This window comes from Ursus americanus, chromosome X (assembly GCF_024610735.1).
Source record: "Ursus americanus isolate L20-20 chromosome X, mUrsAme1.1.p, whole genome shotgun sequence".
NCBI lineage: Eukaryota > Metazoa > Chordata > Mammalia > Carnivora > Ursidae > Ursus > Ursus americanus.
This window is the reverse complement of record NC_142164.1, coordinates 45,136,966-45,148,965: the sequence shown is the minus strand read 5'-3', so window position 1 is coordinate 45,148,965 and position 12,000 is coordinate 45,136,966. Positions and strand designations below refer to the sequence as shown.

Below are 12,000 nucleotides of genomic sequence, written 5' to 3'. Positions count from 1 at the left end.
AGAAAAGATGCTCTAGGAGAACATGGAGCTTAGAGGCCAAGGAAGATGCCCCTAGGTAAGGCACTGACATATCCAGTAAGTCTGAGGCCAAAGAAAGAAGGGAAATAAGGTAGTAGTAAGTGGCAGACAGGAGGGACAAATGAAGGTTTGAGATCTTAGGCATATAGACCCTAGAGTCAGGTAGACCTGAGTGGTCCCCTGACTCCACAACTTACTAGTTAAATGGCCTTTGGCAAGTCAATCATTCCCCATGACTTTCCTTTTTTTTCATCTGTAAAATGGAGATAATAATAGTACCTACCTCATATAGTGGTTATAAGAGTTAAATAAAAAGATAATTAATAAAAAGTACTAAGAAGATAAAATAGAGATGATGTTTGTAAAGCTCTGAGCACAGCACCCAGTACCTGGCAAAACCTCAGTTAACTGTCATGATACTTAAAGACAGTACAGGACTGGGTGGGGGTGGCAATACTGACAAAGGGGAGCAGGGGGAAGGACAAGCAGAAGTAACTATAAAGCAAAAGCTGCAAGAGTTAGAACAGGTGAGGGCCTCACTTTGGAAGGAGGAAGGAATCCCTTTGCCTCCAGCACAGGACTCAGTGTTGTGGCCTATTTACTTTATGGTGCCTGATCATTGCTGTGTAACTTGTTTGAGTCAAGGACATGTGAATGAACTTGGATGGAGACCTTAATGATGGGCTGTGAAATTACCTTTTTGCCCTTATCCTCTACCTTGGATTACATCCCAATGTTAAATCATACCTTAATTCAGAACGAACACACACACACAGACACACACACACACGTATCTCCAATGTATGTAACAGATTTATTAACAAAGATTCCTCCGTGGCTTCCTCTTATGACCACGAAATTAGTATGATATGAGCAGTAGGTAACTTAAAGGATGCCGACATGGGTGCTATGATATTTAGCCCATATACCATTTTGTGTGTTTAGAAAATACTAAAGAAAGTAACTGTCACAACATGGAAGAATTTGGGGTTGAACGTCACAAATTTCTAACAAAACAGATTTAAGCTGTCTCCAAGCTGAGGTGTTAATAGATAGCACCCTCTACACAACTTCCAGGAAAAGGCAAGTTATTAAGAACACGGGCTTTGGAGCCGTATTCTAATCTCAGCTCTGCTCCTCACTAGCTACGTGACTTTGGGCAAGTTACTCAAGCACTATGAATGCCAGTGTCATCATCTATAAAAATAGGACTAGTACCACCTGCCTTTCAGGGTTGTGCTAAGAATTAAACAAGCTTGGATGCCTGAGTGGCTCAGTTGGTTAAGTGTCTGCCTTCGGCTTAGGTCATGATCCCAGGGTCCTGGGATCGAGTCCCACATTGGGCTCCTTGCTCAGAGGGGAGGCTTCTCCCTCTGCCTGCTGCTCCCCCTGCTTGTGCTTGTGTGCTCTCTCTGATAAATAAATAAAAATCTTTAAAAAAAAGAAATAAAGGAGCTCATATATACAAAGTGCTCAGGACTGCACCTAAAACAGCAGGCATTCAACATGTGTCACTGTCCCCCCTCCTTAGGCTCTGATTCTTCAAAGTGCATCACTTAACTTTTTTATGCCTCAGCGTGGCTGACCTGAAAAACTGGCAAGATGTAATAAAACATGTGAGTGTCATTAGGATAAGTAAAATTATGTAGGAAACTTATAAAACAAAACACAAACAAAAGAATTTTCATAACATTCTGCATTAGTGCCTGCTGGAGTGTGGTGAGCTTAGGGCCGGCTCTATTAATACTATCTATTAATACTATCAAAAGTGTGTGATCTGTGATAAACATTTTTCTAAAGTGAGACAAAAGTATGTATTTGATATGAAGAAAAGCAAAAGCCAGAGACAGGAAATGAGTGAAGAGGTAAGAGACAAAAAGTAAGGAATGGGCAGAGTGGGGGCAGACTGCAGAGGGAGGGTGTGCTGCAGGCCCATTTAGGGGTTGGCAGAGGAGGAACAGGGGAGCTGAGGACTGAAGACAGCTATCTGTACCCCACAACATTCAGACTTGGAGTGCGTGGGTCCTCTCACTGGTGAATGCCTGGACCACTGAGCTCCACTTGCCCTGTATCTTGTGCATCTAGGTTTCTTCCTCCAAATCACCAGATATGGTCTAAAATAGGCCCCGACTACTGCCAACCATTCACCTCTCCTGGTAAAGACCCTTTCGTCACTTTTTTTTTTAGCGAATTTTAGTATTTTCTGTAGTGAAATATATTTTTCAAGGCAGCATAATAATACCAAAGTGAATTATGTTTGTTTCTTGATGTCGGAGGGGCATCTGCCCACAGAAAAGACTAGTTTCTTTTCAGAGTTTTTTCGGTTTTAAATAAATGCTTGGGTTTAAAAAAAAAAGTGTGTGACATCTGCTCAGTTTCTCCTACAAGAATTAATTGGAAAGAGACTCAAGGTCCAGAGCTGCCAGATAGGAAGGTAGACTAAAGTCTCCAGGGCTGAAATGCTCAGAGAGGTTCCAATCTGAGACTATGTGGTATGTCTGATCCGTGTGGGGCCAAGGAGCTTCTTGGAGCAAAATGTTTACCCACAGACAAGGGTCTGGCTGACACTCTCTGTTTATCCTTCCTTCAGCTGGCCTGACCCCCGACACGGTTCTCGGCTGAAAGAGATGGATGTCAGGGTGTGTTGCTGAGTCCTCACTGCAGTGCACGCTCGAATAGGTCCTTCCCCCACCAGACCCCTTCACCAGCCCCTCCATTCCCCTCTTCTTCGGGCAAGTTCTACCCACCGTGTGTGTAGGAAAGACCATCACTGAATTTGGGCCAAGGGAGGGCTGAGGTCACAGCACAGGCGGCCGCGGGGCTGGCCGCAACCTGGGACCGCCGGCATAGGTCCAGTCCGCGTCCCCACCTCCGCGGCCTCCTCAATTCCCTGCCCCACGGGCAGATTGGCCCGCTGAGCAGTTCTCTCCACAGTAAGGGTTCAATCGGGCTTTCCGAGCTCTCCACGTACCCCCCATACCTTTGCAACCAATAAATCCTCTTACAAACCTGAGGCGGCAAACGAAAAAGCCAGAGGACCGCCTGGATCGCTGCGGCTGGGGAGAGTCACTTCCTGGTGCGCACGGCGGCTCGACTCCCGACGCACACGCAGCCAGCCAGAGGCAGGCGCGACGGGACGCGGGGCTCCTCCCAGGCGCAGGTCGGCCGGCCCTGCCCCGGGAAGCCCGTTTCGGGGAGCCGGCCGACCTACCTTAACGGGGCGCTTCTCTAGAGACCTTCCTCAAAATCACTCAACGCCCTATTGCCCCCCTTCCCCCCACCACGGTTTCTCCCCAAGGTCCCCTCTCCTCCCCTCCTGGCGACCCCGCCCACCGCCTGCTCTCCCCGTCCCATTGGTGGATCTGGAAAAGCCTCAAAAATCAGAGACAAATTTGAACTACAGTGTGAATAGTGCTGCCCTTTGCAGGGGTGCTTGCGATTTAACTCAACGAAAATTATAGGCTCAGATCCATGATGGGTTGGTTGGAAGATTGGGAGATGAAGGGTAGGGTGGTTTCTTCAAATGGCAACTTTTTGTAAAAGTCGGCCTTATCTGGGACCCTAGGGTTTTTCAGGCATTCGTTCTCCCTTTATGTTATATTGCTTCAGAAAAGTGTTACATTCTTATGACAAGGTAAACCTGGTTTCTTAAGTGGATCCCACGCAGGGCTACTAAATCCTCAGGGCAAGAATTATTTTTCAACTTCAAAAGACAGAAGGAGGCTAGATACTGATGTGGGAAACAAAGACAGAAGGAAATGTAGATAAAATTAAATGTCCTATAACCTGCAGTCCGTTGACAAATACTTGAGGCAGGCAGAGTATAACCCTTCTCCAGGAAGCTCCCAAGTGTCTTAATGTTAATGCCTCGCTAGAGGGAAGAACGGCCTTAGTTTGGCAATAGCGAGGCCTCCAGTAGTCTTCTTTAGCAAATGAAAATCCTTGTGGAACTTCCCTTATCTTTACTTCCCCCAACCCCAAAGTATATAATCAGTTTCTCCTCACAGTCCTGAGACATCAGCAGCTCTTTCTGCCCACGGGTCCTGTCCCTGTGCTCTGCTAAAACCACCTTTTGCACTGAAGATGTCTCAAGAATCTTGGCCATCAACTTGGGAACCCACAACACACCAACACTACTCCAAAAATACATCAGATACCACTAACTCACTTACCAGCTCTTGGACTACGATTCAGTGATTCCTCAAATTTTTAGAGAGGTCAGGAGTCCAGCCAAATGAGTAAGAGAACGTTGAAGTATGCATACATGTGTGTGTTGTTAAAAAAAAAAAGTTTTTAATAAAATTAAAATGTACAGCAAAGTAAATCTACATTTAATGACACTTGATTTTTAAATTTAATAGTAATTGGGCTTTAGTGGAAAGCACTTTATAGCCAACATTTCAGTTATTTATTTATTCAAAGCATAACATGCCTGTTACGCACAAGGCAATGCATTAGCCCTAGTGAGTACAGCAGTAAGTTAAACATGGCCAAGTACCTCAAATAACAGCAAAAATAAAGTCAGCTAGACCAAAGTTCAAAGCCCAGACCTATCAGTTATAAGCTGTGTGAACTTGGGCAAGTTACTTAATTGCTTAGTGCCTCACTTTCCTCATCTGAAAAAATGTCCATAATAATTGCACCTACCTCACAGGGTTGTGATAAGGAGTAAATAAGTTACTATATGTAAAGTACTTAGAACAGAGTAAGTACACACTCGTTAAGTGTTAGCTATTATCATCCAAAAATAATTTAAGAACCGTATATGTATACATACATGCACACACATGCATATATACCCGTTAAAAAAAGAGAGAGATCTTTTACTCCCTGTTCCAAAGGCTTGAGCTGATAAAGGCTTGACTCAATCTATGGCCTTTCCTAACCACTGTAATAGTTTTTTTAAAAAAGATTTTATTTATTTATTAGAGAGAGAGAGAGCGCGCGCACGAGCAGGGTGAGGAGCAGAGGGAGAAGCAGACTCCCCGCTGAGCAGGGAGCCTGACATGGGGCTCCATCCAGGACCCCGGGATCATGACCTGAGCTGAAGGCAGACGCTTAATGACTGGGCCCCCAGGCGCCCCTCTAATGGTACTTAAGCACTATTTGAACTCAAACCATTGCTCCAGGTTTCTAGACTTACACACTGCTATCAATTGAGACCAGGCTGGAGAATGTGCCTTTGGTTCTCTTCTCCCTTTCTCTTCTTTCAGTCCCCTTTTATGCAGATAGCCAGCTCTATTCCTTTCTTCACCTCTTCTTCCTTTTCTTCTCCGTCCAGTGCCCTTCTGCTCCATTATCATTTCTCATCTTGGCATTCATTGTTGTGCCTAGCACAGAGCAGGGTGTCCTAATAGGAGCTCAATGAATATTTGATGAATTGAATTGAATCCTCCCCTTGTCTGCTTGAAAGGAAAAGGGCATATTTTCACTCACCCTCACCCCCACCCCCACCTGTTCTGAGCATCCAAGTGAACTCCTTTAAAGCAAGTCTGTCATTTGAGAAGGCAGAACCCTGAGGGGTAAAGAGAAAAAAGAAATTAAGGAAGCTATAATGTAATTGTTTAGCCATTAACCCTTTAATATCTATTTAATCTGATAAAGCATGTTCTTCCATAAAAGAGAAATCATCACATTTGTAAGAGGGGAAAGAAATAGCCCACATTATAGAAAAGGTTAGACTCTTCAACTGGAAAAGTCAATAAATGGATATGTCGTAGGTGACAAGCAATATTGTTAAATTAAATAAGAGCTGAAGCCAAGATAACCTTTGCTTAACTCGGTTATCAGCAAACCAAATCACAACAACGTGAAGTTTCTAGAAATTTGTCATTCTCACTTTGGTCCCAAGGAGACTTCTGAGAGGCTACCGCATTAGCTTTCAGAAGTAACATGTATTAGAGTCACTTCCATTAACCACATTCTTCAGGTGTGACTGTGTTAGAGGCTGAGAGGAATAGACGCACAGACCACGCCCTCTAAATTGCGCTACCGGCTGGGGAGACTCACAGGGAAAGAATACACAACAATGGGCTTTGGTAATTTTAGCAAAGCAGTGGATCATCCGGATAGTGAGGGAAGGGAAACAATGCGAGAATTGAGTTGAATGCTAGGATTTGAATAACCTGAGAAGAGGTAAAAGCTGCAGCAGGAAAACGAGAATGAGCAATTTGTGTCTAAGGCCCAGGAGGAGGCAGGCCAGGCTAGATGCGAGGGTTGTGCTGAAGTCATTAGCCTTCCGGCTAGGTCACTAGGTCAGGAAAGATAACGAAGGTTCTGGAGTGCTGGATGAGGGGTTTGATCTAGTTTCCCTAATAGTAGGCAGCTAATGAAGAGTTTTTCATCAGTTGTTTCTGGAACAGAACTCTAGATGCTGTGTGTAGGATAGATTTCAGGGTATAGTGGCCTGGAAGCTGAGGGAGACTACTGCAGTCATCCAGATGGGAGGCACTAAGTCTCTGTACTAAGGCAGGTTACATTGCATTCTGTAAGAATTTCTCAAAATGTGCGGGTTGCATGGGTGGCTCAGTCGGTTAAGCATCTGTCTTCTGCTCAGGTCATGATCCCCGGGTCCTGGGACCAAGCCCTGCTTTGGGCTCCCTGCTTAGCGAGGAGTCTGCTTCTCCCTTTCCTTCTGCCCCTCCCTCCCACTCCTGCTTGCACGTACACTCTCTCTCAAACAAATAAATAAAATATTTTTTAAAAGATTTTATTCATTTATTTATTTGAGAGAGACAGCACAAGCACAGAGAGCGGCAGAGGGAGAGGGAGAAGGAGAAGCAGGCTCCCCACCGAGCAGGGAGCCCCACTCGGGGCTCCATCCCAGGACCCAGGATCACAACCCGAGCCTAAGGCAGACACCCAACCAACTGAGCCAACCAGGCACCCCTAAATAAAGTCTTAAAAAAAAAAAAAGAGTTTCTCAAAATGTGAACCAGGGTCCACCTGCAATGTAATCAGCTGGGGTGATTGTAACAAATGCGGGTTTGTGAGCCCCACCCCATACCTACAGAATCAAAATCTCAGAGGAATAGAGCTCAGAAATATTTGGGTTTTTAACAAGCACTGATAGTGACGCCCATTAAAATTTGAGACATACCACCATGCATCAACTGAAATACTAGATGATTAGTTGAAAATTCAAAAAAATCAAATAAAAAAAGCCCTAAAATAGAATATGATAATTACGCATCTGAAATGTAGACGTAAAAGGACTTTCTAAACTGAATACCAGTAGGAAAAAAAACACCAAATAGGTGAGTTTACTACATAAACCTTAAGAATTTCTATATGACAAAGATATAATTAACAAATTAAATAATACACAACAGAGAAAGATATACAAGTATGGCAAAGGGTCATTATCTTTATTGTATAGAGAACTTATATAAACAGATAAGAAAAACACAGTGACCCTAATAGAGACCTTGGCAAAGGTTTGAAAAGATAATTTACAGGAAAAGAAATATAATTGGTCAAATAGTGCTTTGTTCTACCTCACTAGTAATGACAGAACATGCAAAATATTTAGATCGGCAAAGATTTAAAAAGATCTGTTATTCCTCAAAGTAGACCATGGACAGTGAATCAGATGCTCTTGCACGTTGCCAGTGGGATTGTAAATTGATATAAAGTTCCTGGAAAGCAATTAGAATCAAGAATATTTTAAAATATCACACCATTTGCCCCCGAAATTCCACCTCTGGGAATCTATTCTGAGAAGATAGACATGTGAATGAAGATATATGCCCAAAGGGTCTTACAGTTAAAAATAAAAAAGCATCAGGCACCTGGGTGGCTCAGTTGGTTAAGCATCTGCCTTTGGCTCAGGTCATGATCCTAGGGTCCTGAGATCAAGCCCCATGTGGGGCTTCCAGCCTGCTCTCCCTCTCCTCTCCGCTTGTGTTCTCTCTTGCTATCTCTCTCTCTCTCTCTCTCTCTCTCTCAAATAAAATAAAATAAGATAAAATAAAATAAAATAAAATAAAATATAAATAAATAAGCATCTTTAAGGTCCAATATTAGAAAAATAGGGAATGATTACATAAAATATGGTCTATCCACAGACTATTGCAGAGACACTAAAAATGACACTCATGGTATGGTGTTAGAAGTCAGAATAGCATTACGCTACCTTTAGGGTGTGGGGAGGGGCTGGCAGGGGGAATGAGGGGGCTTCTGAGGTGCTGATAATATTCTATTTCTTTATCTGGGTGCTGGTTATAGAGGTGTGTTCACTTTGCAAAAATAGATCAATCTGTAGTCTTGATATGGGCACTTTTCTGTATTATGTTATACTTTAGGAAAATTTTAACTTAAAATTGTGTCTTTGAAAAGTTTGTAATGACATGGAAATGCGTGTAGAATGCAACTTTAAATGAAAAAGGCAGGATAAAGAATTACGCATTCAGTATGATCCGGTATGTATAAAGCAAAAAATGAATTAAAGGCAATACACCAACTCTTTACAGTTGTTGCCTCTAGATAGCAGGCTTAGAAATGAATCATGTCAGCTTCTTTTTGATTTCGGTATTTTCAAACTTTTTTTTTACAATGGACAGGCATTACATTGATAATAAGGAAAATTAGTAAAATATCAGAGAAAAAAAAGTGAATTGACACATCTTCGTAAAGCCCCCATAGTCCAGACTGTGAACCTGAGAGCCAGATTTTATCAGTTCCTGTGAAAATGATTTAGACTCTGAGGGACTAACTTACATGAAGCAGATTTATAGGATACTGGCTTACAAGCCAGTTTCTAGTGCCTGAAATATTCTTATCTTCTATCTAGGGTTATACCTACCAGCTATCTATGTACTGGAGAAACCAAACTAGCAATCAGAAGGTCACTTGCAATTTAAACAGGCAGAGATGAATGGTTTTGAGAGAGGTCTTTGGGTTAATTGTAACATGATTTCCAGACCAGCGTTCCTGTTACTTGAAGAGTGTTGGATAAACACCGACTCTCCAACTGTTCTTTTTTCCATCACCTCTAACTACTTACCAGAATTTTCTGTCATTACAATATTACCTGCCTCCTATCCTCATGTCACAGTTGCCAAGGTAACAGCTCATTTTACATGAATTACATTCGGGGTTGGTTGCTCCCAGGTGAGATATTGGAAGCATCTTAATCTCATCTGCAGTATATCTACAAATTATATTTACAAGAAGTTGCTTCAGGGAAGAGTCACAGATGGCTAGTTTCATTCACTGTGAGCTTTTTTAAAAAATTTTTTTTCAATTGAAGAGTCTATCATTTCTTGATTTATGTTTCTAATTTTTTTTCTAAACTGTATCTCTTAGGTTTGGAGATACATATTACTTTTGGGGCCCTTCAGTTCCCTGATAAACATCAAGGGTTTTTGAAGAGAGTACTTAGGAGAATGGCATTGGCACTTACAAAAATAGGGAAGTCAGAAAGGGAGTTTTTTGAGAGAGAGAGACAGATGATAGTGGAACATTGAGTGAGGGTCCAGTGGCCTTGTAGAGAAAGAGTTAACATAATAGGAAAGCTCTCATGTTGTATGTGGGAGGAATTATCCTGGAAACTGTCACCAAACTACCTACCTACCTTTATGTTCTGGTTTCTAAGGTAACACAGGTATTTACTACCTTGCATTTACATGGCTGGTGTTGATGTTCATTTCTCACTTAATAAGGTCCCAACCCTTTGCTTTTTATAGTGTTGCAATTTGTAATTCAGTATTAATAGCATTCCAATACTGGCATCTCTTCCCTCAGAGCTAGATGTAGAGAAATAACATGGAGCTTCTTCTCCCATGTTCTGCTCCACATAGGAATGCCATCAGTACATGAACCTTGGCTTCATGCCTGGGACTCAGCCCAAGCGCACAAATTCTACAACAACTTAGAGGCTGCAATTTCCATCCTCTCCAAATCACCATCCCCAGCAAATCTTCAATAATAATGACACTCATTTCTACTTTCTTTTCCTGATGCTATACACTTGGATTTCTTTTAAGAGTCATTATCAAGTTGAATGGAATGGTAGGACTAGATTGTTTTTAAGATGCCCCCTTATGCTTTTATGTTCCATGATTCTGTGAAGAAACTTAAATGAAACACTTTCTGCCCCATCCCCACTGAGTTGTTTAAGATACTTTGTTTGGTTTCTGATCTTGTAATTAAGATCTTTTCCAAAGGAATCCAGTTATGTTGGAAATAAAAATTATTATCCAGAACAGCCCTAATAATAACAGGAAGAATAAGAATAATAAGTATTCAACATGTGTCTTATTAATACTTATTAATAAGTATTCAACATGAATCTTTATCCTGTGCCTCACTCTGTGCTTGGTGTTCTTTGTGCATTATCCCATGTAGGTACCTATTTTACAGATAAGACAATTAGCTGTATTTTACAGATGAGGTAACTGACATTTAGTGAGGGATCAAGAACTTGCCGAAGGTCACACAATAAGTGGTGGAACCAGAACTTGAATTCAGCCGTCTGATGCCTGCATCTCCACTTTTAATCTTTTAGCTTTTCATCGGTGGTTCTCAAATTTTAATGTGCATCAGAATTCCCTGGAGGACTTGATAGAACAGATTGCTGGGGCCCCTTTCCAGAGTTTCTGATTCAGTGGGAATAGGGTAGGGCCAGAAAATTTGCATTTCTAACAAGTTCCCCAGTGATGCTGTTGTTGCTGGAGCGGAGGACCAGTACTCTGTACTCTATTGCCTTCCATCAAGGGCAGGAGAGCCTCTGGCTGTAAGGACATGCAGAAAGCTTGCCCTCTCCTCATACCTCAATGTGCAGGGACCCTGGGAATGTTCTGAACTACAGGTTCCAGTCACTGCCTCTGCCTCTCCAGCAAGACCAGACAAGAGATTCCACCCTTGGGGAGAGCACAGCGCAGGGGCAGTGCTCACAGAACACACATATTGCTGGAAATGGACACATCCTGGGTTAGGCTCAGTTTCTAACTTGGTCCTGACAGCTGGTTCTCTTGTGGAAGTAACTCAAAGAGTTAAAATCGAAGAGCAGTATTTGCCGAGTATAGCCACCTGTCAGTTGGGGTTTTGATATAACTGACACATTCAGTCCAATGCTGTAGAGGGTCTCGATTAGCACTACTTGTGAAGCTGAGGAAAGATCCATTACTGTGCAAACTGTCCTCAGAGCTTGTTGTTCACACCTACCTTATAAAGAACATATGTTGCCTACAGTAGGCAGAGACACTCACCCCACCATAACCTTGTTTCTCTTCTCACTTTTCACCCTTTTCCCACCATGTGCCTTGTGTTTCCCTGAGATACTGCTGAGGTCGCTGAGTTTCGAGGCAACAGATTCCAGTGTTCATTAGTGTGGTCGCACATTAGAATCAGTTGGAAAGCTTTTTAAAAATACCAGTGCTGGGGACCCCACCCCGGACCAATTAAATCGGAATCTCTGCAGATGGGCCCTGCTTATGTGCCTTAAAAAGAAATTTCCAGGTGATTCTAAGGCCAGTCAAGGTTAAAAACCAGTAATGATCCAAAAAATAGGCTCTGCTGTTAGGCATACTCTATTTCTAGCTCTGCCACCCATGAGAAGATGATCTTGGGCAAATGGCGTAACCTCTTTGAGCCTCAGTTTCCCCATCTGTACAAATTGGCCTGAGAATAGAACTCATTGGATTTGTTTCACAGGGCTGTCTTGAGGATTGAATGACTGATATACGTAATGCACTGTAATTATACAATGCCTAGCACAGAGTGATTGCTCCATATGTGATAGCTAGTGATAAAATTAAGGTATCTTACCGAAACCTACAGAGCAACTCCTGAGGTTGAGACCCTATGGAAGATGTGGGTGGTTGTACCCACTCTATTGAGGATCTCACAGTCTTTTATTTGGGACCACTATGACAAGGCAAATGATACGTCTGCAGAACATCTACCCTGTACATGTCACAGCAAACCTCTCCCATAACACATGAGGGAAATGATGCTTCTTTGGATAAGATACCAAGTAAA

At 42.5% G+C, this 12,000-nt stretch overlaps 1 protein-coding gene across 3 annotated transcripts in view; it reads right to left on the bottom strand.

The window, feature by feature from the left end:
• Positions 1–3,291, bottom strand: part of TRMT2B (tRNA methyltransferase 2B) — a 44,111-nt gene extending 40,820 nt beyond the window's left edge. For all 3 annotated transcript variants that reach the window (XM_045803616.2, XM_087860345.1, XM_087860346.1), the window contains exon 1: positions 3,028–3,291. The gene's annotated coding sequence lies outside the window, so the exon portion shown is untranslated. The remainder of the gene's footprint in view (positions 1–3,027) is intronic.
• Between the last annotated feature and the right edge of the window lie 8,709 nt (positions 3,292–12,000).